A 27581-nucleotide genomic window follows, 5' to 3' on the forward strand; every position below is an offset into this window, starting at 1 on the left:
ATGTGACTAAAGTACTTTGCCTTCACCCCACTTGGTTCCTCTTAATAGACTAGAGTAACTTTAACTATTTCCTATTCCCTGAACAGGCAGTTAGATCCTCTACCACCTGATCAATGTGCTTCCATTAGCCTTTACCTTACAACATGGCTAGAGCAGATCAAATTGCAGGACTGCAATGGAGAGAAGAATGAGGGAGATTCACCCCCTCTGTTCCCCAGGAGGGTAAGTTTTGTTGAGTTGCCCTGAGTTAAAGTCAGTGAAAGAAATGGGGACCCTGAGAACTCACCTACAGGGCATGAAGATTCCACTGTAGGTAGATGGGGACCTGTGTGGTTTTTGTTTGTTGTTGGTTTGGTGAGGGGGTGTTGGAGTTGGAGGGTGGTAGTAGTTGTAGTTGACTTGATCTGGTTGTGCTCAAACTGTTGTTCCTTTTAATTCCCAAATGTTTTATAACAAAGTACAGGGTCCATAGATGGTTTTCCAATAATCTTGAATATACATGTTGTTGAATAAGCATGACACAGTCTCTGGCATTGCCCACAGAAATCTAACTTTTATAGTCATTTCCATCTCCTTGGAACTTTAGAAAATCCCTGTAGCAGGCCTGCAATGGAGAGAAGGAGTCACTGATTGGCTGGTGAACAATGACATCATTATCTCCCAGGATAAACTCCATTTCCATCCATTAAGCTGTCCAATCATGGTACTCAAATGTGTGCAGAGAGGTGTGAAAAATTCTGGACAGTTCTGATGCCTCTGACCTCTAAGCTATACTCTTCTGCTCCCTTATGCAGGAAAATGCAGTCTTTCTTTGAGGGATTAAAAACCGCATGTCCCTTGGACAAGTCATAGCTACAAGGATAGGCAATCTGTTTCCATTGTTATTGAGTCAGCAAGTTGTCCTGTGATTGAGATGTCCTGAAGCTTTTAGTTTTCTTCTGGCATCTTTGTCCCAGAACTGACAAAACAGGCCCCGCAGTTGCAAGGGTGCCAAAACTAAGATGGATTGAAATTCCATTTACTCCATAGAGAACCTGAGGCACTGAAGTGCTGATTCCATTGGATAGATGACATTTAGATATGCAGTTATCTTTGGCTGGATTTACAATATTGATATAATTATTAGCAACTCTCTTTGCAATAGTTCCCAGGGCAAAACCAGTTGGCTTGTTCTGTTTGTTTATAAAAGTAGCCACATGTCAAGGCTGATGTTTCAGTGGAGTTTTCAAGTCCCCTGAATTCAGAAGGTTGATTCTCTTACTGATAGTCAGCCTGTCTCCACAGTTGCTACCATGGTCATATTGTATCAAATCTGTACAGGAAATGTCTTCAGAGTGTTGCAATATCATCATAGGATTTGATAAACAGGCATCCCAAAACTTGAGTCTCATCCAAGCAATTGGTCATCACACATCACACAACTGTAGACTGGGGCTTTGATGAAATGTTTGCTTCCACCAGGAGTATCATGCTGTGCAATCTGTAGCACTTGGTTGCTATTGAGGTCCTAAATTTTGACACTGCTATATCAAAATGCAACACACTGATATGTGTGTGTGTGTGTGCGTGTGTGTGTATACACCTCCAAAATCTTTTTCAGCAGATTGGCCTACATGAGGTCTTGTCAGCAGGTAACTACTTCCTGCTTCTGCCACACAACCCAAGCCCTGTTCTGGTGGTATCCGGAAGTGGCCCAGTGGCAGAGTCAAATCTGAGGTGCTGGGTCAGGTGAGTTCAGAGCTGTAATGGGACAGAGAATGGAATGGGACACTCAGTCACAAAGTAAGGTCATGACAGGAGGTATTTTCAGTAAAACAGTGCACAAGATATATGCCACTAGGGACTTCAGAAGATAGAATGTTTTTTTTAATGCCTATTTGTTTACATTTCCTTGAAACACCAATCAACAATGAGGTAGAGAAAGAGACAGAGAGAGTTCCAGCTGCCAGTTTTCTCCCTCAAAGTACAACTACAGCCAAGCCTGGCTGAAGCCAGTAGCCTGGAACAATGTAGAGTATGCAGGTGGTCCATTTGCTCTATTCTTTCTAGCTGAGTATACTAATATTATTATAATAAATGCTCTCACAACCATCCTATTTTTAGGCTCATTTCACAGCCACACTAATCCAGAAATGTTTACAATTAATTTTGCTGTAAAAACCCTCCTACTAACAATGTCATTCCTATGAATTTGAGCATCCTGCCCTCAAATTCATTATGACCAACTCATACAACTCCTATGAAAAAGTTTCCTACCTCTTACGATAGCTCTATGCATATGACACATCTCCATACCCAATATACTTTCAAGCATTCCCCCTCACATATAGAAATATGTCTGACAAAAGAGTTACTTTAATAGAGTAAATAATAGAGGTTTAAGCCCTCTTATTTCTAGAACTATAGGCCTTGAACCTACACCCAAGAACTCAAAATTCTTCATGCTACCTGATACACCAAATTCTATAGTAAGGTCAGCTAAATAAGCTATCAGGCCCACACCCTGAAAATGTTGGTTTATATCCTTCCCATACTAATTAACCCCTTAGTCCTAACTATTATTCGAGTCACCCTGTTCCTAGGCACAATAATTACAGTATTTAGCTCCCCCTGATTAACCATATGAATTGGCCTAGAAATAAATATATTAGCCATTATTCCAATTTTAATTAACAAAGCCACACCACAATCAACAGAAGGTGCAACTAAGTATTTCTTAACACAAGCCACAGCATCAATAATCTTAATAATAGTAATTACACTTAACATTCTTGACTCTTACCAATGAACAATAATCCACAAAATCACTTTACCCCAATCTTAATTATATTAACATTAATCATTAAATTAGGAATAGCTCCCTTTCACTTCTGAGTCCCAGAAGTAACCCAAGGGGTCCCCCTAAAATCAGGACTCATTCTTCTTACATGACAAAAACTAGCACCCCTATCTATCCTTTACCAAATCTCACCATCAATTGACTCAACTTTAACAATGTTAGTATGCATCTTATCAATCATAGTCGGTGGCTGAGGAGGGATTAACCAAACCCAACTCCACAAAATTTTAGTGTACTCCTCAATGGCCCACATGGGATGAATGGTAGCCATTATTACATTTAATCCAAATACTATAATTCTCAATCTATTTATATTCTATTAAAAATTCGCATGTTCATAATATTTATACATCACACAAGCACAACTACCCTTTCACTATCACAAATATGAAATAAAACCCCACTAATAGTTTCAGCCATCCTAACTACCTTAATATCACTAGGAGGCCTACCCCCACTAACAGGCTTTATCCCTAAGTGAATAGAGCTAACAAAAAATGGCAATATCATCATACCCACCACAATGGCTATATAAGCACTTCTAAATTTATACTTCTATTTACACCTCATCTACCTCACTGACAATATTCCCAACAACCAACAACTTAAAAATAAAATGACAATTCCAATCAATGAAACACATACTATTTATAGCCCCACTAATCATTTTATCAACAATATTTCTTCCCCTCACACCAATATTTTCAGTACTAAACTAAGGTTAGAAGGAGTTTATGTTACATAGACCCAGAGCCTTCAAAGCTCTAAGCAAGTAAATTATACTTAACTCCTGCTTAAGGACTGCAAATTAACTGCACATCTTCTGAATGCAAATCAGGTGCTTTAATTAAGCTAAGTCCCCCTAGATTGGTGGGATCCAACCCCACGAAATTTTAGTTAACAGCTAAATACCCTAATCAACTGGCTTCAATCTCCTTCTCCTGCCGTAAGAAAAAAAAAAAAAAAAAAAGCGGGAGAAGCCCTGGCAGAATTGAAGCTGCTTCTTTGAATTTGCAATTCAACATGAAAATTTCACCTCAGGGCTTGGTAAAGAGGGCTCAACCTCTGTCTTTAGATTTACAGTCTAATGTTTACTCAGCCATTTTACCCCTGCTTCTGTTCATTAACCGTTGATTATTCTCTACCAACCATAAAGACATCGGAACTCTCTATCTCCTATTTGGAGCCTGAGCTGGAATGGTAAGAACAGCCTTTAGTCTATTAATTCGAGCAGAATTAGGCCAACCAGGAACTTTACTTAGAGACGACCACATTTATCATGTAATCATCACTGCACATGCCTTTGTAATGCTTTTCGTCATAGTGATACCTATTTTGGAAACAGGTTAGTCCCACTAATAACTGGGGCCCTTGATATAGCTTTCCCCCGTATAAACAATATAAGCTTTTGACTCCTCCCACCATCCTTTCTTCTGTTAGCTTCATGAATAGTAGAAGCCGGTGCAGGTACAGGCTGAACTGTTTACCCACCACTAGTGGGTAACTTAGCCCATGCAGGAGCCTTGGTTGATCTAACTATTTTCTCTCTTCACTTGGCTGGGGTGTCCTCTATTCTAGGGTCCATTAATTTTATTACAACTATCATCAATATAAAACCCCCTGCTATATCTCAGCATCAAACCCCCTTATTCGTATGATCTGTTCTCATAACAGCCGTTCTTCTTCTTTCCCTGCCAGTTCTAGCCGCTGGCATTACAATACTCTTAATGGACCAAAATCTAAACACAACGTTTTTTGACCCTGCAGGAGGAGGAGACCCTATCCTCTATCAACACTTATTTTGATTCTTCAGACACCCTGAGGTATATATTCTTATCCTTCCAGGATTTGGAATAATTTCTCATATTGCAACATATTATTCTGGCAAAAAAGAACCATTTGGCTACATGGGAATAGTGTGGGCTATGATATCAATTGGTTTCCTTGGGTTTATCATCTGAGCTCACCACATATTCACAGTAGGAATGGACGTGGATACACAAGCCTATTTCACATCAGCTACTATAAGTATTGCCATTCCTACGGGAGTAAAGGTATTTATTTGATTAGCAACCCTACATGGTGGAAATATTAAGTGATCCCCAGCCATATTTTGAGCTCTGGGGTTTATTTTCTTATTTACAGTAGGTGGTCTTACAGGAATTGTACTAGCCAAATCTTCCCTAGATATTGTTCTCCAAGACACGTACTACGTGGTAGCCCACTTCCACCATGTCTTATTCACGGGAGCTGTATTTGCCATTATAGGGGAGGTTCGCTCATTGATTCCCGCTGTTCTCAGGCTACACTCTGGACCCTACTTGTGCCAAAATCCACTTCACTGTAATATTTGTAGGAGTGAACTTAACTTTCTTCCCTCAACACTTCCTTGGACTCTCTGGCATGCCCTGATGATATTCATATTACCCAGATGCCTATACAATGTGAAACAGTTTCATCAATGGGCTCCTTCATCCCCCTCACTGCTGTAATAGTAATAATTTTCATAATCTGGGATGCCTTTGCCTCAAAGCAAGAGGTAGAAACTATTGAGTTAAACCACTACAAATCTAGAGTGACTTCATGGATGTCCACCCCCATACCATACATTCGAAGAGCCTGCTTACGTAAAAGCCTAGGCCAAGAAAGGAAGGAATTGAACCCCCTAAGACTGGTTTCAAGCCAGCTGCATAACCATTCTGACTTTCTCAATAAGATATTAGCAAAACTATTACATAACTTTGTCAAAGTTAATTTATAGGTTCAACCCCTATATATCTTCATGGTGTATCCATTTCAATTAGGCTTCCAAGATGCCTCATCTCCTATTATAGAAGAATTACTCCACTTCCATGACCACAGGCTTATTATCATTTTTCTAATTAACTCATTGGTCCTCTACATTATTTCACTAATACTGACTACAAAACTTACCCACACAAGCACAATAGATGCCCAAGAGGCAGAAACCATCTGAACTATTCTCCCAGCTATTATTCTAATTTTAATTGCACTTCCCTCCCTACAAATCTTGTATATAATAGATGAAATCAATAACCCCTCCCTGACAGTAAAAACCATAGGCCACCAGTGATATTGAAGTTATGAGTACACAGACTATGAAGACCTGAACTTCAACTCATATATAATACCAACATACAATTTAAACCCAGGTGACTTATGACTACTGGAAGTTGACAACCGAGTTGTTCTTCCAATGGAATTACCAATCCATATATTAATCTCATCAGAAGATGTGCTTCATTCATGAGCCCTCCCCTCACTAGGACTAAAAACAGATGCTATCCCTGGATGCCTTAACCAAGCCACCCTTACCTCAACTCGTCCAGGACTTTTCTATGGCCAATGCTCAGAGATCTGTGGCTCAAATCACAGCTTCATACCTATTGTTCTTGAAATAGTTCCACTAAAACACTTTGAAAATTGATCACTATCTATGATTTAAACTCATTATGAAGCTAAATTGGCACTAGCTTTTTAAGCTAGAGAATGGTATATAATGAAATGCCACAACTTGATACATCCACATGACTAATCACTACTATCGCTATAATTCTCTCACTATTTGCCCTAATCCAACTTAAGTTTCATAAGAACACCTATCCTATGAACTCCGTGCTAAAGGCATTTTAGTCCACTTCTTTCCCCTCCCCATGAGAAACAAAATGAATGAAAATTTATTCTCCTCTCCCATTACCCCTACAATAATAGGAGTTCCAATCGTAGTACTAATTATTATATTTCAAACCCTATTATTTCCTGCCCCTACTCACCTAATCAATAATTGTTTAGTTTCAGTTCAACAGTGATTAACCCAAGTAATTCTGAAGCAAATAATAATGCATTCCCCTAAAGGACAGACTTGGTCCCTAATATTAATTTCTCTAATTATATTTATTGGTTCAACCAATCTCCTAGGCCTACTACCCCACTCATTTACACCAATGACCTAGCTGTCAATAAACTTAGGGATGGCTATCCCACTATGAGCAGGGGCTGTAATCACAGGATTCCACTACAAGACCAAAGCATCACTAGCTCATTTCCTCCCACAGGGTACCCCTACCCCCTTATGCCCATACTAGTAATTATTGAAACAATTAGTCTCTTTATTCAACCAATAGTTCTAGCCATACGACTTACAGCTAACATCACAGCAGGTCACCTAATTATACATCTCATTGGAGGCACAGTGCTTGCCCTAACTCAATTAGTCCTACAGCAGCTGAAATCACCTTTATTAATCTTATACTCCTCACAATCCTAGAATTTGCCATAGCCTTGATCCAAGCCTACATCTTCACACTTCTTGTAAGCCTATATCTACATGATAATACCTAATGACACACCAAACCCATGCTTATCATATAGTTAACCCAAGCTTATGACCACTTACCAGAGCCATATCCACCCTTCTCAACATCGGGCTTAACCATATGGTTTCACTTTAATTCCCCTACACTTCTCCTGATTGGTCTATTAACAAATACACTCACTATATATCAATGATGATGAGACATCTCATGAGAAGGCACATTCCAAGGCCATCATACTCCCATTGTACAAAAAGGCCTACAATATGGAATGATCCTATTCATTGTCTCAGAAGTTTTTTTCTTTGCAGGCATCTTCTGAGCCTTCTACCACTCAAGCTTAGCCCCTACCCCAGAACTAGGAGGCTGCTGACCTCCAACAGGCATTAACCACCTGAACCCCCTTGAAGTACCCCTACTTAACACCTCAGTCCTCCTGGCCTCAGGAATTTCAATTACTTGGGCTTGCCACAGCTTAACAGAAGGAAATCATGAAAACATGCAACACACCTTGGCTATCACTATCCTTCTAGGCATTTATTTCACCCTCCTCCAAGCATCCAAATACTATGAAGCATCATTTACTATTTCAGATGGAGTATATGGCTCAACATTTTTAGAGCCACAGGATTTCACGGCCTTCATGAGATTACTGGGTCCACTTTCCTTATGGTTTGCCTCCTATGACAATTTAATTTCCACTTCACATCAAATCGTCACTTTGGCTTTGTAGCAGCGGCATGATACATTTTGTAGATGTAGTCTGACTATTCCTATATGTAGCAATTTATTGATGAGGGTCTTACTCTTTTAGTATTAATTAGTACATCTGACTTCCAATCAGTTAGTTTTGGTATAATCCAAAAAAGAGTAATTAACCTAGTTCTAGTTTTATTAATTAATGTAACCATTTCATTAATTCTAGTGACCTTTGCATTTTGACTGCCCCAACTAAATATTTACTCAGAAAAATCAAGCCCTTATGAATGTGGGTTCAACCCCATAGGATCAGCGCACCTCCCCTTCTCAATAAAATTTTTCCTAGTAGCCATTACGTTCTTGCTATTTGATCTATAGTGTGTGTGTGTATATATATGTGTATATATATATATATATATATATAAACTTGTATTTTGCACAAAACAGAAACCTTAGACACAAGGATTATCATCAGTCCTGACATGGCTGCATGAAATCCCCAAATTCCTTGAAATGTTATTGTTTTCCTGCTTTGACATTTTAATAATTATCCAAATGTTAATTTTAATAAACTAAAAGTATGTGCTATTTAGGAACTTCATATCCTACCATTATTCTGTTGGTACATAAATGTTGCTGGTGGTGATGGCCTCAGCTGCTGTGGTGTAGGCTATGAGACATAAGGTGGGGGAAATTCTCCTTGATTTGAGGCATCAGTCAGGGTCTGTGGATATATAGGAGAGAATGATAGTATGAACCGTGGTACTTGCATCAAAGTGGTATGGACACATGACATTGTCTGAGGCACAATGTGAATTTTACGAATCCCATTGTCTTTCACCACCTGAGACATAACCAGAAGGAAGGTATATAGGTGGCAGAGTACCACTTGGTGACATCAGAGGTACATAGGCAGCCTGTTGAATATTCTGAATGTTCCCATCTTTAGGGTTGATAGCAAGAGTCTCCCCAGGAATAACTTGTACCAATATAATATGTTGTATCCAGTATTGAGGAAAGGAAGGCCATCTGGCATCTCTCTCGGGATATCATCATTTTTGAATAATTAGTAGTCTGCTGGGTTGCAATAGTGGTGTTCACACAATAGCTCTCCATGTCCTCAAATGGGCCCCAGCAGCCTTATAACCTCCATTCACTTGTTCATAAAATGATTCTCCACATGACAGAGCTGAACAGCAACCAATGGCCAAGCCCTGCAGGAATATAAACAAATAACATGTAGTTATATGTATTTTGTGTGTGAGATAAGCAGAGGGTTTATCTTCTGGGCATCTGTTTCAAAGTGAGAGATGTTTGACTTCCTCCAAAATCTTTTTCAGCAGACTGGCTTACATGAGGCCCAGTCTGCAGGTGACTGCTTCCTGCTTCTGCCACACAACCCCAAGCCAAGCCCTGTTCTGGTGGTATCCTGAAGTGGCCCAATGGCAGAGTCAAATCTGAAGCACTGGGCCAGGTAAGTTCAGAGCTGGAATGGGACAGGGGATGGAATGGGACACTCAGTCACAAAGTAAGGTCATGACAGGAGGTATTTTCAGTAAAACAGTGCACAAAATATATGCCACTAGGGACAACAGAGGACAGAGTGGGTTTTTTAAACGCCTATTTGTTTACATTTCCTTGAAACACCAACTGACAGTGAGGTAGAGAAAGAGACAGAGAGAGAGTTCCAGATGCCAATTTTCTCCCCCAAATGAAAATTAGGACCAAGCCAGGCTGAAGCCAGAAGCCTGGAACTCCATGTGAGTATTCAAGGTATGTTACAGGGTTCAGGGGTCTGCATCAGCAGAAGATAAGCCAGATGTGAAGCTGGCCCTCTGAAAACTCCACATGAGCATAAAAACATTGCATAGGGAAGAAAAGCAGAAAGAATGTCACACCACAGGGCTGGACACAAAGAAAGGAATTCTGAAATAGTTGTTCCAGACAAATAATGTGTTCAACAGTGCTCCTCCCAAATGGAAAGGCACATGGAATCAAACATGTCCACTGCAACCGAGTGAGGAAAAGCATTACCAAGTACATAATGAGGAAGAAGCACAGGCTTAGGGTCAGTGTTTGAGGGCTTTTAAGCTAGTTTTGTTCCTTGCTACCTAGCAGTCCTAGTGCTGTTTCTTTAAAATGCCCTGTTTTAAATACAGTATGTGGATCCACTAAGGTCACCAAAATATAAAAAAATGGAATGTCCCAGAAACACAAAAAAAGAAAATAGAGTCATTGAATATTGAATGGTTGTGAAAATCACACTGAGTGATAGAGAGCCAAAGGACTATTCTATGTGGATTGTTCCAAAATCATATTGGAAAAATCATTTGGAATGTTTGCACAGATGAAATATATCAATATTGAAATATATCAATGACATTTTTTGAGTGTGGGACATTGAAATACCACTAATTAATGGTATTTTATGACAGATGAAGAGGGATCCACTACATAGAAACAGAAAGGAAATTGAAGATTTCAGGGGGTAATGCAGAGTAGATGAATGGGTGTGAAAAACTCCAAGTTACTGAGAATATGAATAGGAAAAGATCATACTCTCTATATTGTTGCATAATAAGATTATTATAAAATGGATATCAATGTTTTGACAGAAGGGAAACAGTCTAGATTTGTGTGTGTTTGGGTATGTGTGTGTGTGTGCACGTGCATGTGTGCATGCATGTATATGCACTCATGTTGACAGTAGGCAGAGGGGTTTTGGGATATGGGTACCTAACTTGAAGATAAGGTAACTTCTGCAAATCATTTATAGCCCATCATTGATGCATGTGAGTATCAGCAATAAAGCAGGTCCCACCTGTGTGGTATGAGGGAAAGGTATTCTGTGGTGGGATCCAAGGTGGGCAACTCTACAACATAGAGGCTAACATGACACCAGGCTTATGTCACACAGAAGGCTACATTATAGTCCCCAAAGACAAGACTGTTGGGTGAGATATCAGGGTAGAAGATTAATAAAGAGAAGTAAGTGGGTGCAGTAGAGTGTAGAATATGTTTCGAAAGATTTCATGTGAGCTCATGTAAGCAAATATTGGGAAGCTGTCCTCAAATCAGGTTTAAAGGAGGCATCCTGTGGAGCTGTACTCAATGCATAGAATCAGAGTTGTTCCATACAATGCATGTTTCAAATGCATTCCTCCCTGATATAAGTACGTCCTGAACTATACTTGTTCTTCACAATTGTGTGAGGAAAGAAACAAGTGGAGTACATAGTGAGAAAGGACACACATGAATTGATGTTTAGGGGTTTATTAAACCAGAGCTGGCCCACCCCTTCATAGAAATTGTACTGGTACTAGCATTAAAATAACCTCTTTTTAAACATATTTATTTCACAAAGAGAACAGATTTCATGTAGTTCATATATACAATTTTAAACCTACAATGATTCTTCCCACTTTCACTGACTCCTGCTTTCCCTCCCTCCCTCCTCCTGCCTTTTTCCTTTCAATATTATTTATTTTTTGAAAGCAAGAGTTAGGAAGAGAGAGAGAAAGAGAGATCTGCCATCTAATGGGTCACTTCCCCGATGGCCACGATGGCCAGGCTGGGCCATGCCAAATGCAGGAGCCAGGAGTTTCATCCAGGTCCCCCACATGAGATATCACAGTCCAAACACTTGAGCTAATCTCTGCTGGTTTTCCCAGGCCTTTAGCAGTTGTTGCACACAGGACATAAACCAGAACCCATGTGTGATGCTGGTGGCCACACAACACTGAACCCCATACATTCAATTCACTTCATGCTCATCAGTTTAATTCTGCACTAATTAAGAATTCAACAAGAAAAATACAAAGACCACTGTTGTGCAAAAGTAGATAAGGATTATTAAAAAAAATTATCAAATATAAAGCTGTCAGTTTCACTCATATACATTAAAATGGGGGGTAGAGATGACCCTTTCATATGCTGATTTCATTTCCTTTGGATAAATTCCCAAGGGTGCAATGACTGGGTCAAATGGTAGATCTATTTTCATATTTTTGAAGAATCCCCATACTGTCTTCCATAATGGCTGTACTAGTATACATTCCCACCAATAGTGGACTAGGTACGTTTTCTCCCACATATTCACAAGCACTTTTTCTTTTTCCTTTTAAGTTTTGTTTGATAGCCATTCTAACTTAGGTGATAAGAAATTGCTTGTTTCATTGAGTACAGCTCCATGGGATGCCTCCTTTAAACCTGATTTGAGGACAGCTTCACAATATTTGCTTCCATGAGCTCACATGAAATTTTATTTGCATTTCCATGATGGTCAGGGACCCTGAGCATTTGTCCATGTGTCTGTTGTATTTCATCCTTTGAAAAATGCCTTTTCATTTCCTTTGCCCATTTATTCACTGGGTTATTTGTTTTGTTGTGGTTCAGTTTCTTTTTTTTTTCTTTTTTTTTTTTTGTTTTTTGTTTTTTGACAGGCAGACTGGATAGTGAGAGAGAGAGACAGAGAGAAAGGTCTTCCTTTTGCCATTGGTTCACCCTCCAATGGCCGGCACGGCTGGCATGCCGTGGCCGGCACACCATGCTAATCCGAAGGCAGGAGCCAGGTGCTTCTCCTGGTCTCCCATGGGGTGCAGGGGCCAAGCACTTGGGCCATCCTCCACTGCCTTCCCCGACCACAGCAGAGAGCTGGCCTGGAAGAGGGGCAACTGGGAAAGAATCCGGTGCCCCAACCAGGACTAGAACCCAGTGGGCCGGTGCTGTTAGGTGGAGGATTAGACTATTGAGCTGGGGCACCAGCCTGGTTCAGTTTCTTGAGATCCTTATATGTTTTATGTCTTAATTGGTTATCAGGAGGATAGTTTGTAAATATTTTCTACCATTCAGCCTGATTCCTTTTCTCTTTGTCGAGTGTTTCCTTTGCTGTTCATAAACTTCCTAGCTCAAGCTAAGAAGTTTAGAGATTCTTCTGGGTCTCACACGTGGGTGCAGGGGACCAAGGACTTGGGTGATCTTCTATTGCTTTTCCAGGTACATTAGCAGAGAGCTGGATCAGAAGTGAAGCAGCTCAGTCTCCAACCTGTGTGCATATGGGATGCTAGCATCACAGGCAGAGGTTTAACCTGCTACACTACAATGCTCATGTCATCTATTTGCCTTTTGTAATTCATCCTTTGAAAAATGCCTATTTATGTCCTTTACCCATTTCTTCACTGGATTGATTGTTTTGTGTATACCAAGTTTCATGGGGTCCTTATTACTCCTACATACTAATTCTTTATTAGCTGACTAGTTTGCAGATATTTTCTCCGCTTCTATCAGTTGTTTCTTCATGTTGCTGTTTCCTTTGCTGTTCAAAAGCTCCTTAGTTTGATGTAATCCCATTAGCTTATTTTCCTTTTATTACCTGTGTATCTGGCTTCATAATGACATAGAACATGGCTTTTAATGTGACAGATTGAAAACAAATCTACATTGTGCGTGTGTGCTTCATGCATGCATGTTGACAATAGGCAAATAGGTTTTGGAAGGTTTTCAACATGGAGAAATTTCTGACTCTTTCTCACATCTTTTATAGCAAATGAAATATGAAGGTGAGTGCTACCAATGAAGCACCTATCAACCTGTATGGTATGAAGGAAAAGCATTCTTATGTGATAAAAAGGTGATACATTGTGCGACACAGAGATTGGAAAGCTGCAGTACATACATAAGATGAAGCATTCAAACAGAACTGAGAAGTAAGATATTGGTGGTCAAGATTGTATAAAGGAAAGTGTGAGTGGGGGTGTAGGGTTCCAGTGAATTTTGGAAATTTCATGTGAGCTCATGTGAGCAGACACTGGGAAGACTTTCTCTGAAACAGGTAAGATCCAGGCCATGGCTCCAGGACACAAAGAATTAGGAGGTTGTTCCATACAGTGAATGTGTTCAACAGTATTCCTCCTGATGTAAGGGCATCCTGAAATATGCTTGTACTGTACAGGTGAGTGAGTGAGAGGATGAAACATTTGAAAGCTGGGGCCGGTTGCTTCCTTTGAGGCAGTTGTACAAGTGCTTGTGTTAAAATGACAGGATATGTGACTGAATTAAGTTCACAAATAGATAAACAGGAAAATGGAGAGTTTTATCTACTTATGTATTGATAGGCTTGTTTATTTGATTAGCTAGAAACATATTGGCATTGAATTTTATTTCTGCAGGGCCACCTTGTGCTCCCATGGAGATCCCTTCCATTATTCTTAAATGTTTCAGTTCACCCACTCTTGATTTGGAGCTGTCTACTGCTCTTAAGCCCAGGTCTTTCTTCCTTTCAGTCATGGTCAATACTGCCCTCAGGCATTAGAGGGTGCCTGAGGCAAAGGGTGGATTTGCACATGCCTGCAAGACTGCAGTGAATGCACCTAAGGGGGTTGAGGACGAGTCCAAGGGCTCCTTATTGTGGAACCTCTCAGGTCAGCTCCTCCATAATGACTTCTGAGGCTCACAGAGAGCTACACATCAGCCATAACGAGTGCCCCCACATTGATCTTCACAAAAAGTCAGGAGCCTCAGCACTGCGAGCACAGGTTTCCCATGAGAGGACAGAGGCAGGAACCATGTCCTGTACAGGAATATGGGTCATGTGCATGAAGAGTGAGAAGAAGCCCCAACCTGCCTTGCTTCTTTGGTGCAGAATATGAGGCTGTGGGGCTTTATGTGTGCTGCTCCCAAGGGCTGAACTGCAGAGGAGCAAAGTGTGTTCGTGCCACTGCCCCATGTCAACTCCTCACTGCTCTGCAGCTCAACAGGCCCTACCAGGTTCTATCCCAAGTTGTGAGACCTGGAGAGGAGTGGGGATAGGTGAGTGGAATGTTCCCCTGGGGAATCGTGAGCAGGGAGAATCCTTCTAGCTACTTCCCCACCATTTTGGTGAAATCTAGTAATCCTGCAGTGTAAAATAAATCTAATGTACCTTGTCTCCCTTGGGCTGGAAATTTACATCTTAACTTGCACAGTATATTGTGGAATATTTTTATTCTGGAATAGGAAGTCTTACTTCACTGAGACTCCAGCATTTGAAGAGGGAGTTAATTTGTTTGTTTTCCTTGTTCTTCAACCCTCAGAATCACATTGATATCTTACAGATACAGGAAGACTGTTGGGATGCACTCTGGAATGTCTTATCTAGTAGACCTGGGGGTGGCCATGGCATTCAGCTCCACATGTATTGAGTAGGAGCCTCTTCCCAATTCTGCTTCCTTGTGTTTTTGGATTTCCATTCTTAATTTACTAAAAATTCAAGTTCTTTGATTTGAAGTACCTTTTTCAGACTCAAAAAAAAAAAAACGCATAAGAGTTTCTACCACAAAACATCAATGTCTTTTTAAAAAGTATCATTTGGATTACTTTGCAAAATGTGTTTGAGCAGAAAACCCTAGAATTTTTGCCTGAAGCAACAACAGTCATAGCCCAAGAGCCATTGTAATAGGAGAGATTTGTGTGTAGGTCACCATCAAACTAGGGCAATTTAATGTTGGAATCCCAGATAAATGCTGAGTCATGGAGAAGAAAATGAAAACCTCAAATGAGATCATCCCATGACCATGAGAACCCAACACGGTTCTTAAGTGGAGGAAAAGACTGTGATAAGAACACAGGTACTTCACAAGTGAAAAAATCATGCAAGGAGAATTTTCAACTTATCTCACCCGGAAAGCAACATAGATAATAAAAAGATACTTGAAAAGCCAGTTTATAATTTGATATGTTGGAAACATATAAAATCCTGTGCCCCAGAATTCAAAGATGCCTCTTCCTGTCAGGCACAAATCAAGTGTGAACAAGCCATCAACATGTAATAGACAGTTCATCATGACCAAATATGCAGGACACTTGAAATACAAGGGGTACCTGTAGTCTAACCTTGAGGAAGTTCTGTGTCAGTGCCTGTAGAAATGCATGATATTTTTCCTTGGCCTGCAAGACTAGTTGCATGCAGGTCTGGAGAAAATATTCAGAGCATATGACCTATTTGGAGTTAGAACTGCTACCAATAGTAATTATTTATTTGAAAATACTTTTCAGATTTCCATATAAAATAGATGGCAGCCATTCAGCTTCACTAGGTGCAGTGCCTTTTGATCTACAGTGCTTTGAGGCTCCCCAGTGAGTGATTATGACATCCAAATGTTCTGCATTTTCATGATTCTCCTTCTTTCAGACTCTGAATTTGAGGACATCAGCTGGAGCCCCTCTCTTTTGCCCAGTGTGGCTCTGGGATTTTACCTCTGCCGTGTCATGCACAGTGAGATAAGGACAGGAAGAGTCCCCTCATCTGGCTTTCAGGACTGGACAAAGACATCCCACATTACAGCTGAAGGAGAGTGATACCTCTACTGTAGGAGTACTCTCAAGAACAAGAATTTCTGCTCATATTGGGACACCCCTGTATTCTAAAAATTACCACAGATGAAATTAGGTAAGAAGGGGAGAGAGAAAACTCACATTCATTCAGGTGATCTTCTCAGGTACACAAGAAGGTGGTACACAAAGTGTCAGTTCTGTCCCTATAGATTACATTTTAGGTATTCAACTAATTACCACAACTCAGAAACCATATGATATTTATATTTTTGTGAGTGGATAATTTCACTAAACATAATGATTTCCAGTTGCATGGTATTTTGATTGGTTTGCATGGAATCTATAAATTGCATTCAGTAGTATGGATATATTGATGATATTGATTCTTCCAATCCATTAACATGAAATATGTTTCCATTTTTTATGCATTCTTCTATTTCTTTCTTTAATGTTTTGTAATTTTCATCATAGACATCTTTAATGTCCTTTTTTTATTCCAAGGTATTTAAATTTTTGTAGTTACTGTGAATGGAATTGATCTTAGAAGTTCTTTCTCAGCCGTGGGGCTGTTTGTGTATACAAAGGCTACTGATTTTGTGTGTTGATTGTATATTCTGCAATTTTACCAAACTCTTTTGTGAACTCCAGTCATCTCTTTGTGGAGTGTTTTGGGTTCCTTATAGGGATAGTTTGGATTCTTCCTTCCCTATTTCTATCCATTTGATTTCTTTTTCTTGTCTGATGGCTCTGGCTAAAACTTTTAGGACTATATTAAATAGCAAGGGTGCGAGTGGGCATCCTTGTCTGGTTACAGTTCTTAATAGGTATGCATGCATTTTTTCCCCATTCAGTAGGTTATTGGAAGTGGGTTTGTTATAAATTGCTTTGATTATGTTGAGTGTTCCTTCTATATCCAGTTGCTTAAGGTTTTCATCATAAAGAGGTGATGAGTTTTGTCAAAGGCTTTCTCTGCATCTATGGAGATAATGATGTGGTTTTGGATTTCACTTTGTTAATGTGGCATATCACATTTATTGATTTTTGGATGTGGAACCATCCCTACATACGAGAAATAAATCCCCTTTGGTCTAGGAGAATAATCTTTCTGATGTGTTGTTGGATTTGGGTGGCTAGTATTTTGCCTATGTTTATTGTGTCTATGTACATCAGGGATATTGATCTACAGTTATTTTTCAAATTGGTGCACAAAATCTAATTCAGTTAATTAGCCCATGAATTACTAGGGATAGTAATTAGCATAACTGCAGAAAAATATTTAATAAAATGAACAGAGATCTGTGATTTATAAACAAAGAACTAAAACAACCCATTAAATGCAAAAAAGAATGCTTTTGTGTCCTAAAGGGTATATTAAGATTGCTTGGGCCGGCGCCGCGGCTCACTAGGCTAATCCTCCGCCTTGCGGCACCGGCACACCGGGTTCTAGTCCCGGTCAGGGCGCCGGATTCTGTCCCGGTTGCCCCTCTTCCAGGCCAGCTCTCTGCTGTGGCCAGGGAGTGCAGTGGAGGATGGCCCAGGTGCTTGGGCCCTGCACCCCATGGGAGACCAGGAAAAGCACCTGGCTCCTGGCTCCTGCCATCAGATCAGCGCGGTGCGCCGGCCGCAGCACGCCGGCCACGGCGGCCATTGGAGGGTGAACCAACGGCAAAGGAAGACCTTTCTCTCTGTCTCTCTCTCTCACTGTCCACTCTGCCTGTTAAAAAATAAATAAAAAAAAAGATTGCTTAAGAAATGTGGAAATTGCGAGAAGGTTGGAAACAAAGTTGAAGCAAGAATGCTGTACACTACAACTTGTGCTAGAGGCCCTCGGGGGGCTCTGCTCTGTGCATATTATTTTTTAAAAATTATTCTTTAATTCATTTGAAAAACAGAGTTACAGGGAGGCAGAGAAACAGAGAGAGGAGTCTCCATATGCTGATTTATTCCCCAGATGACCGCAATGGCTGGAGTTCTGCAAATCTGAAACCAGGAACATCTTCTGGGTCTCTCAGGCAGATGCAAGGACCCAAGTGCTTGGGCCATCTTTCGCTGCTTCCCAGACCATAGCAGAGAGCTGGAATGGAAGCAGAACAGCTAATACTGGAACCAGCACCTATATTTGATACCAATGCCATAGAGAGTGGGTTAATCTACTGTGCCACTGCTCTGACCCCTGATCCTCTTCTGTTCCACATCTCTGCTGATGGCCTGGAAAACCAGTGGAGGACAGGCCAAGAGCTTGAGCCCCTTTACCCACTTGGGAGATTGGGAAGAAACCCCTGACCCCTGGCTATATATTGGCTCATCTCTGGCTGTTGTGGCCATGTAGGGTGTGAACCAGCAGATGGAAGAGTTCCCACTGTCTCCATGTCATTCTTCCTCTGTCTGTAACATGGTGATTCAAATGAATTAAATCAATCTCTCAATCAATCAATAATCTTTCATTACAAATAGTGTGAGCCTTGGGCAGCTTTTAGGCCATGAGAGTAGGGAGCGAATTGCACCATTAAAGTAACGGTTGAGGGACACTGCTATCTAGTGTTGAAAGAGAAGATGCAGCAAGAATCGGCCATGTACAAAGGCAGAGTAGCCTTCACCATGCATGGAATCCTCTAGATCATCACTTCCTGAACTCAAGAAACCATGGACAGTGAAGTTATGGTGTTACAAATGACACAGACTAAGGTATTGTTTGAAGCATCATGAATAGGTTCAAAGAATTGGTCTTAGGGCTTCGTTAGGAGAAAAAGACAATATACACAACAGTATGTAATATAAAATAGGGGGATGAAGTAATAGAAGCCTATCTCACATGAGGAAGATGGGCATAATTAATTGCAAGTAATTTCTGTATCATCTCTTCAAAAAGAGAAAAGGATAAGTTGCCTGATCAACTCTGTCAGTTATTCTATAAGGTCCTTGTGAATCAGAAATAACTGAACGTGGGATGATGTTAGTGTATGTCTTTCACCCGATATGGACAAGTTAGTGAAGTGTCCAAATCACCAGTATGCCAACACAGAATGAGACCAGTGCTTCCACAAAAAAGTGACCTTTATGTCTTTTGAAGATCCCCTGGGGATGACCCTGGTCTGCACAGCTCTGTGCTTCTCTGTCCTCACCGCTGTTGTTCTTGGGGTCTTTGTGAAGCACCGAGACACTCCCATAGTCAAGGCCAACAATCGTTGTCTCACCTACATCCTGTTCATTGCTCTCATCTTCTGCTTACTGTGTTTGCTGTTCACTGGTTGTCCCAACACAACCACCAGTGTCCTCCAGCAGACCACGTTTGGAGTGGTGTTCACCATGGCTGCTTCCACTGTCCTGGCCAAAATTATCACTGTGCTTCTGGCCTTCAAGGTCACTGCTCCAGGGAGAAGGATGAGACACTGGCTGATATCAGGGGTACCTAACTCTATTATTCCCATCTGCTTCCTGATCCAACTGGCTCTCTGTGCCATCTGGCTTGGGACTTCTCCTCCCTTTATCAACACAGATGCTCACTCTGAGCATGGCCACACCATCCTGGTGTGCAAGAAGGGCTCAGTCACTGCCTTCTATTGTGTCCTGGGTTTCCTGTTCTCTTTAGCCCTGGCCAGCATCACTGTGGCTTTCCTAGCCAGGAATCTGCCTGACAAGTTCAATGAAGCCAAATTACTGACATTCACCATGCTGGTGTTCTGCAGTGTCTTGGTGACCTTCCTGCCTGTCTACCAGAGCACCAAGGGGAAGGTAATGGTGGCTGTGGAGGTCTTCTTTATCTTTGCCTCCAGTGCGGGGCTCCTGGGCTGCATCTTTGTCCCCAAGTGCTACATTATTCTCTTCAGACCTGAGAAGAATGCTTTGAAAGTATTAAGAGATAGAATAGTGTCCAAGGAAACAGATGTTCTCAGGAGTAGCTCTTAAGACTCTCTCAGTTTTCAATGGTTAGAAACTAAAATTTATAAAAATGATTTTGCATTCTGATGTTATAAGATAACTTGCAGAATGTAGCCTCCTTATGAACAATTTATACTTCACTTCATGCATTTTTGTTCTGAAACACTGATTCACAGAATCAGTGTTAGAGTGTGGGAAACTTTCTATCTGGTGATAGACTCTGATGATATCTGCAGTGGCCCAGTGCTGGTTCATACCAAAGCCAGGAGATTAATTCAGCTGTCCATGTGAGACTCAGGGACTTAGGCCATCTTCCACTGCATTTTCTGGATCATTAACCATGAACTGGATTGTAAGTGGAAGAGCCAGGATATGAACTGGCACCCACATGGGATGTTAGGGTTACAGGTGGTGATTATATCCACTACAACCCCACACTGGCCCCAATCCTCCTCTCTTCTTAAAAATAATACTGTGTAAAAATCTTAGTCTGGGTTTTATGTTCACACACAAAAACCCATCTCAGATAGAGGCCCTCCTTTAAAGTTTCATTTATGTATTTTCATTTTTAACTGGTCAACATTGTAATATTCATATTTGAATAAAATAAGTTTATTCCAAGGTATTTGATTATTTTTGTGGCTATTGTGAATGGGATTGACCTTAGCAGTTCTTTCTCAGTCGCAGCATTGCCTCTGTATACAAAGGCTGTTGGTTTTTGTGCACTGATTTTATATCCTGCTACTTTGCCAAACTCTTCAATGAGTTCCAATTCTCTTAATAGAGTTCTTCCCAAGTTTTTTCCCTTTAATTTCTTTGTCTTGCCTAATGGCTCTGGCTAAAACTTCCAGTACTATGTTGAATAGCATTGGTGAGAGTGGATATCTCTGTCTGGTATCAGATCTCAGTGGAAATGCTTCCAACATTTCCCTATTCAATAGGATGCTGGCCGTGGGTTTTTCATAAATCACTTTGATTATATTGAGGAATGTTCCTTCTATACCCAGTTTACTTAGAGTTCTCATCATGAAAGGGTATTGTATTTTATTGAATGATTTCTCTGCATCTATTGAGATAATCATATGGTTTTTCTTCTGCAGTCTGTTAATGTGGTGAATCACATTGATTGATTTGCGAATGTTGAACCATCCCTGCCTACTAGGGTTAAATCCCACTTGGTCTGGGTGGATGATTTTTCTGATGTGTTGTTGCATTCTATTGGCCAGAATTTTATTGAGGATTTTTGCATCTATGTTCATCAGAGATATTGGTCTGTAATTTTCTTTCAATGCTGCATCTTTTTCTGAGTTGGGGATTAAGGTGATGCTGGCTTCATAGATTCCCTCTTTTTAGAGTGTTCTGAATAGTTTGAGAAGAATTGGAGTTAGTTCTTCTTTAAATGTCTGGTAAAAAATAAGTTATACATTCATTTGCTGTTTTTATTCATTCATTAGAGTCTAAATTCAGCTTTATAACATAGAGTATTTTCAGTGCAACCATTAGACATGTTAAATCATTTTAGTGTGTATAATGCATTGTCCAGAAACTGATTAACTGTGTATCATTTCACATAGTTTTGAATTGATGTAATAATTACACACCAAGTTTTCACTATATGTAGGTAGAAGGATTCTGCAAACTTCTTTTCCATCTTTTCATTTCTGTTTTTTTATTGACTTTGGCTTTAGATTTGCCTTCGCCAATATCAGGTAAAAAAAAAGTAATTTTTACATCTCGACCTGAAAATAATTCAGCAGAAAGTGACAATTTTAAAGTGAACTAATGACATTTAGACCTTTCACACTCTTTTGCAACCATCACCTATGTCATATTTTAAAGTATTTTCATCACTACAAATCAAGCTCCTTATCCATTAGTGGTCACTCTCCATTCCTTCTCTTGCCAGTCTCACAACCACCAATCTGTTTCTGTTTGCATGGATTAAATGGTCCTAAGTGTTTTGTATAATTTAAATATTGGACTCTGTGGATTTAGATGACCTTTACTTTTACATGGTGTTTTCAAGGAGCATCCACATTATGCAGGAATCTACATTTTTCATGGCAAACTGATAATTCATTGTATTAATCCCATTAGTTTTGTGTCTCTAGTTAACTATTTACTGACTTGTGCGTTGTTTTCAACTTTGGTTATTTGCAGAAAAACACTGATGTACAAGAGATGTTTGCATATTTTCTAATTTTTAGTGTACCCTACATGTGGAATGTTTTGTTCCTAGAGGAATTTTATGTTCAATTTGCTAAGGAGGTGACATACCATTGGTGTTGTAACTTTCTCACTATCATGATTTTGAAGGTACCAAATTCCCCATGGCATCTCCATCACATGAACAATTTTGAAATTTATTGTAGCCCTGGAGTAGATGTGATGTGGAGTCTCCTTCTGGTGTGGAATGGTTTCTCCATATTTATTGCTGGTTAGTGTCCTTTGTAATGCCCTCTGGTCATATATTTATCTGTGCAGAAATGTCCATCATACCCTATTCCCATTGTTCATGGATTACTTATATTTTGTTGTTACTTCTGCTTTTTTAAAAATATATTTTGTTGTGTGTAAGTTACTCAATGTGTTTATATTTCAAATTTTAGTTGAGGTATACAAATCTCATGAACTTCATATATATATGAACTTCATATATATCTCTGTGAGGAACACAGAGATACTTCTCACCTAACCCTCCCTCCTGTCCAGAATCTCATGGTTTTCTTTTTCTCTCTCTTATTCCTACTCTGATTTTTGCAAAGAACTATTTTCTAGTTTACTTTATTCTCATGAGATTTACCCTACTGTGTGTGGAGTGTTCTACAAATGGTATGAAGAAAACAACACTATTTCTCCAAAAAATAGACAAAGGCTATAAACAAACATGGAATCTCAAATTATCAATTTCACTCAAATACATTACATTTTAAGTACTTGTTATAACAGAGAAGAGAACACATATAGTACATGTCTTTTTTGATACCGGCTTATTTCTCTTAGTATCATGATTTCCAGTTGCATCAATGTTGCAAAATCAAGATTTGTTTGCTGCTGATTAATATTCCTGGAGTATATATATCATGGTTTATTTATCCAGTCATCAGTTGATGGATATCTGGGTTGATTCTATATCTTAGCTATTTTAAATCATGTTGCAATGAACATGGGAGTACAGATGACCATTTTGCATGATGATTTCATTTTATTTGGGTAAATTCCTAGGAGTCAGTTGGCTGGGTCATGTATCAGATCTATTTTCAGTCTTGGAGATTTCCTTTCTGTCTTCCACAAAGACTGCAACAGTTCATATTCCCACCAACTGTGGATTAGTGTAGTTTTTCCCCCAATTCCTCTCCCACATAGGTTGGTTGTTGATTTTTTTATGAGAGCCATTCTGATGGGAGAGGTGAAACATGACTGTGGTTTTGATTTCATTTCCCTGATGGCTAGTGGTCCTGAGCATGTTTTCAAGTACCTTTCGCCATTTCAGTTTCTTTCTTTTTTTTTTAAATATGCATCGAAGCCATTTCCAATTACTTACTATATGTTTAGTTTGTTGTTTTTGAGTTCCTTTGAGTCTTACAGGGAACTGGATCAGATGTGGAGCAACCAGGACTCGAGCTGTTAATATAAGGGATGCCAGTACTGCAGGTGGAAACTTAACATACTACACCACAGCTCAGCTCCAGTTTTCATTATTCTTAAAAGATAAATGAAGAAGCACCAGATTCTCCACTGATTTGTATCACATTTTGAAAGCCTTTTTCCCAATTGAGGCATTTAAATTGCAAATGTCCCCTGCTTGAATCTAGCTCCAGCAAGTCCAAGGGTTCCTGAAGGGGTGGGAGATGTCAGTGTAGGAATAAATGAGAGACACACTCCCAGCAAGGCTGATGGCATGGCCCTGGCTCTCGAGCACTAGACTGTATTTTTATATCATAAGTCACATAGTGATTCTTTCTTATTACAATAACAAGTCTGTTTTCCACTTTCTTAGAACCATTGACCTTGTATTTTATGTTGCCTCTAGATTGTTTGTCTACTTCTAGTTACAATTTTTAAATATATACCCTCTTTTGCAGTTCTTACTGTAGCTATTCAATTTCTTTATTGTACCTATCTAAAGTTTCACTTAGGTCTATTCCACAGTTTTGGCATCCTAACCATTATTGTATTTGTAGCACATATTGAATTAAAACTTTAATAACATTTGTCTTTATTCAGAGGGATGTGTATACCTGGGAGCCTGTAGCATTTTAATTCTTTTCCACAAACAGCTCAACTTTGCATAAAGCATTAACCCCTTACCCTACACTAACATTCTGCTTGATGAAAATTCTGCAAAGTAAAGTCATTTTGGGGATTATGAGGCTAAGCATTCTTCTCTAAAAATAGGAATATAGCAATCATTAGTGGTACCACTAGGAATCTCCAGCTCTCTTATGCAGAGTGTAGTTCTCAACAAACCTAAAACCACCAAGAGAACCACAGCTGTCATTCCCAGCCTTGCTGACATAGTACTTCTGCTGTGACCTTGTCAGCCAGCTGAAGTTGCTGTGGCTTCACCAGTCCCCATCGACTCCAACACAGTAGTCAGTTCCTCATAGAATTACTTCTTTCTCCCCAAAACCTCCAACAGTGTCTTCAGCTCCTATAGCCTGAGAAGCACTTGGGTGGGAAATGTCATAACTTTATGGGGTTGTCTCTGAACATAGGAATACTTGCTGAGTCACACTCAATTGTGTATGAGTAGCCATTAGCAGGTGCATCTTCTAATATCAGATCGGTTGATATCTAAAAGTGCTTGCATTTTAAAACTGTGTGCATATGTATGTGTATGTTTATATTGTTATTTTGATTATGTTTATGAAATACAGAAGATCATTTCCTCCATGTGTTCAGTAGATGATGATCAAATCACATGTGTCTATGTTCTTAAGTTATTTTACAGTTTTGATTAACACTTAATAGTATTGTGATATTTTAGTCTATGTATGTAACATGTTAGAGTACCTCAAAAATTCACAGAAAATGGAAGGATCTTACACAATTGAACTGTATTAATTCAGGTGCTTAATAAAGGTAAGGCACTGGGGGTGCCTGGATGAAAAATCTGATTATCATAACACTATTAGGCTTTCTGTTTTACCACAGTTGGAATTTATAAAATATCTGAGCAGAACACTAGAATTGGCTTATATGTTTCCAACCCCTTTAGCTATCCTCCATGTACAACATCTTGTGAAAGTCGATAGTAGGGTATATATGAGAATTGCTGACCCAGTGTTGATGCATCCCTTTGCCTAAAGTTTGCAGTTTACATTGGGGTTGCTTTTTTGTTGCACAATGCACAGGTTTTGAAGTGGAATAATGATATGTATTCTCCATGACTGTATCCTACACAGTATTGCTGGAACCACTTGCAATCCAGAGATCTAGATATTTGTAGGGTGTGAACCTGCCCTTGGTGATTGTAGGTGTGGGAATAGAGATAATTTCCAGCTGATTTCTCTGCTTTAGGGTGAAAAAAAGAGACTTTCTCACTTAAGTCCCATGTTCTCACAAGGACATAAATGAGAAGTACCTATGGCTGTATGTGTAAATCTTTGTGGAATTAGTGTGGATGTTAGAACATTGGGGAAAGGTGTCACACATGGATATATGGCCGCCAAGATACATTGAAGTTGATGTACTGTTTAGGAGAGTCTGAATTGAGAGTGATGAGTGGTGCCACAGTACTTGGGCAAACCTGTACTTGTGGGTGTCTGTGTGCACAGGATTACTATGAAATCTGTGCAAAACAAGGAGATGTTCTGTGGCTGCCCTGTATGCAAGGTGTATGTCTGACACTACCCCTTCTTCTTTTGTCCTTCGAGGAGTCTGATGCTGGAATGCTCCTGGCTACCTCCTGACTGAGACTGGCCCTTCTAGACTCTGACCTGACAAGTCCCATTGCACCCTGTGATGCTGTCTATTTGCATTATCCAAAGGGGCAAGATCTGTGTATCAAATCTAACAGCAGTTCCTCTCTGAGAGCTTGCTAACCATAGAATTTTATGACATCAAAGCACCTGGGGGTGTAAAGGATCAGCCAAAAATATGTTTTCCATCTTGTACTTTTCACATGGATATGAGGCTTCAGCTGCTGAGCCCCATGGAATAAAGGGTTCCCGACTATAGGGAAGGGGAGGAGGCTTGGCAGAGAGGTGTCAGATGGAAGAGCATGAGAATGGTTTTTCCATTCTAGTAGAAACACACACAGATGTGCACACACACACACACAGAAACTCAACATGTGTGTGGACTGTTGAGGAGCACACAGACAAAAAACACAGAGAGACTTTTGAGGTCAAATTAGGAGTCTTCATTAGCCAGCTAGCGACTGCCCTTTCACAGAGTAAGTCTGGAGAAGAATGCCCCGAGTTGCAGTAGTTGGGGGGGGGGTATAAGACAGAAACTACATTTATTGGCCTTGACCACTATCAAGCAGGCAAGCAAGCAGAAATGCAGAAGCAAGAAATGTGCTAGTTACAGCCAGGAACAGACTGATATCTATAACTTGTTTCTCGCAAAGGAATAGTCCCTGCTCTGAAGCAACCAAGGAAGATAACCTAGAACCCCTCAGGCAGGCTATATCCTGTGGGAAAACCTTAAACTTAAAACCAGCCTGTCACAAGGACCTGCCTGACTCTGAAGGTTCCACCACAATTGAGTTCTAGGGTTTTGCACAGATTTCTAGAATGCTTCCTTTGCTTTTTCACATTCCCCTGCTGTAGGTTCCCTTCCTTGTGTGTTGGCTGGACAATAGTTTGTGCTTTTTTGACATGCAAAACAGTCTTCATAAGCATGGAGAAATGGTGGTTGCTGCTTTTCCCCCCATTTATAGATACCTCACTACAGAAGTGTCAATAATCCCATATTCATATACCAAGGGTAATGGCCTTTGCTTTATTCATATTTCCTTAGTTGTCCGGTTAGTTACTTCCTGATGATTCTGCAAATGTTTAGATAAATGACGCCTGTGTCCCTGGACTGTCCATGACTTACCCCTCATAGTAATTGATGATAAATTATTTGTGGCTCATGATGACATTTATTTTTGGCCTATCTCTGAATTGTGGGATGAGAGACTGTGTCTCCTTGTAGAAGAAAATAGAAGGTATTTGCTCCTCTTCTTGTCCTCCATTCTCCACTTTATCAGGTCAAAAATCCATCATGGCTCAGCAAAACTGTCTCCCAACCCATGCCCTGAAATGCACATCCTTATGATTACTTGAGCTCTTCTACTTGTGCTGATCAACTTTTCTGCTAGGCACTATATTTGGGGTCCATAAGAATGCAGTTTTTTAAAAATCCCTATGGAAATTAAAATATAGGCCATGAAAGAAAATGTTTCACTCCATAAGATTAACATTTTTGTGTTTAGACAGCTAACTAAATATGAAGGTATTTCAAAAGTAATGCTATTCTGCCTCTTCATCTCTTGTATTTTCCTTCCATAGTAAAATATGATAAAT

The 27581-nt window shown here is 40.0% G+C and overlaps 1 pseudogene; it reads right to left on the reverse strand.

Annotated features, from left to right (window-relative positions):
* Nucleotides 1–707: 707 nt before the first annotated feature.
* LOC149121403 (mRNA export factor pseudogene) lies at nt 708–19490 on the reverse strand (annotated as a pseudogene).
* Between the last annotated feature and the right edge of the window lie 8091 nt (nt 19491–27581).

The sequence above is a fragment of the Oryctolagus cuniculus genome, chromosome 16, assembly GCF_051225735.1.
Source record: "Oryctolagus cuniculus isolate XC-2025 breed Fujian yellow rabbit chromosome 16, ASM5122573v1, whole genome shotgun sequence".
Classification (NCBI taxonomy): Eukaryota; Metazoa; Chordata; class Mammalia; order Lagomorpha; family Leporidae; genus Oryctolagus; species Oryctolagus cuniculus.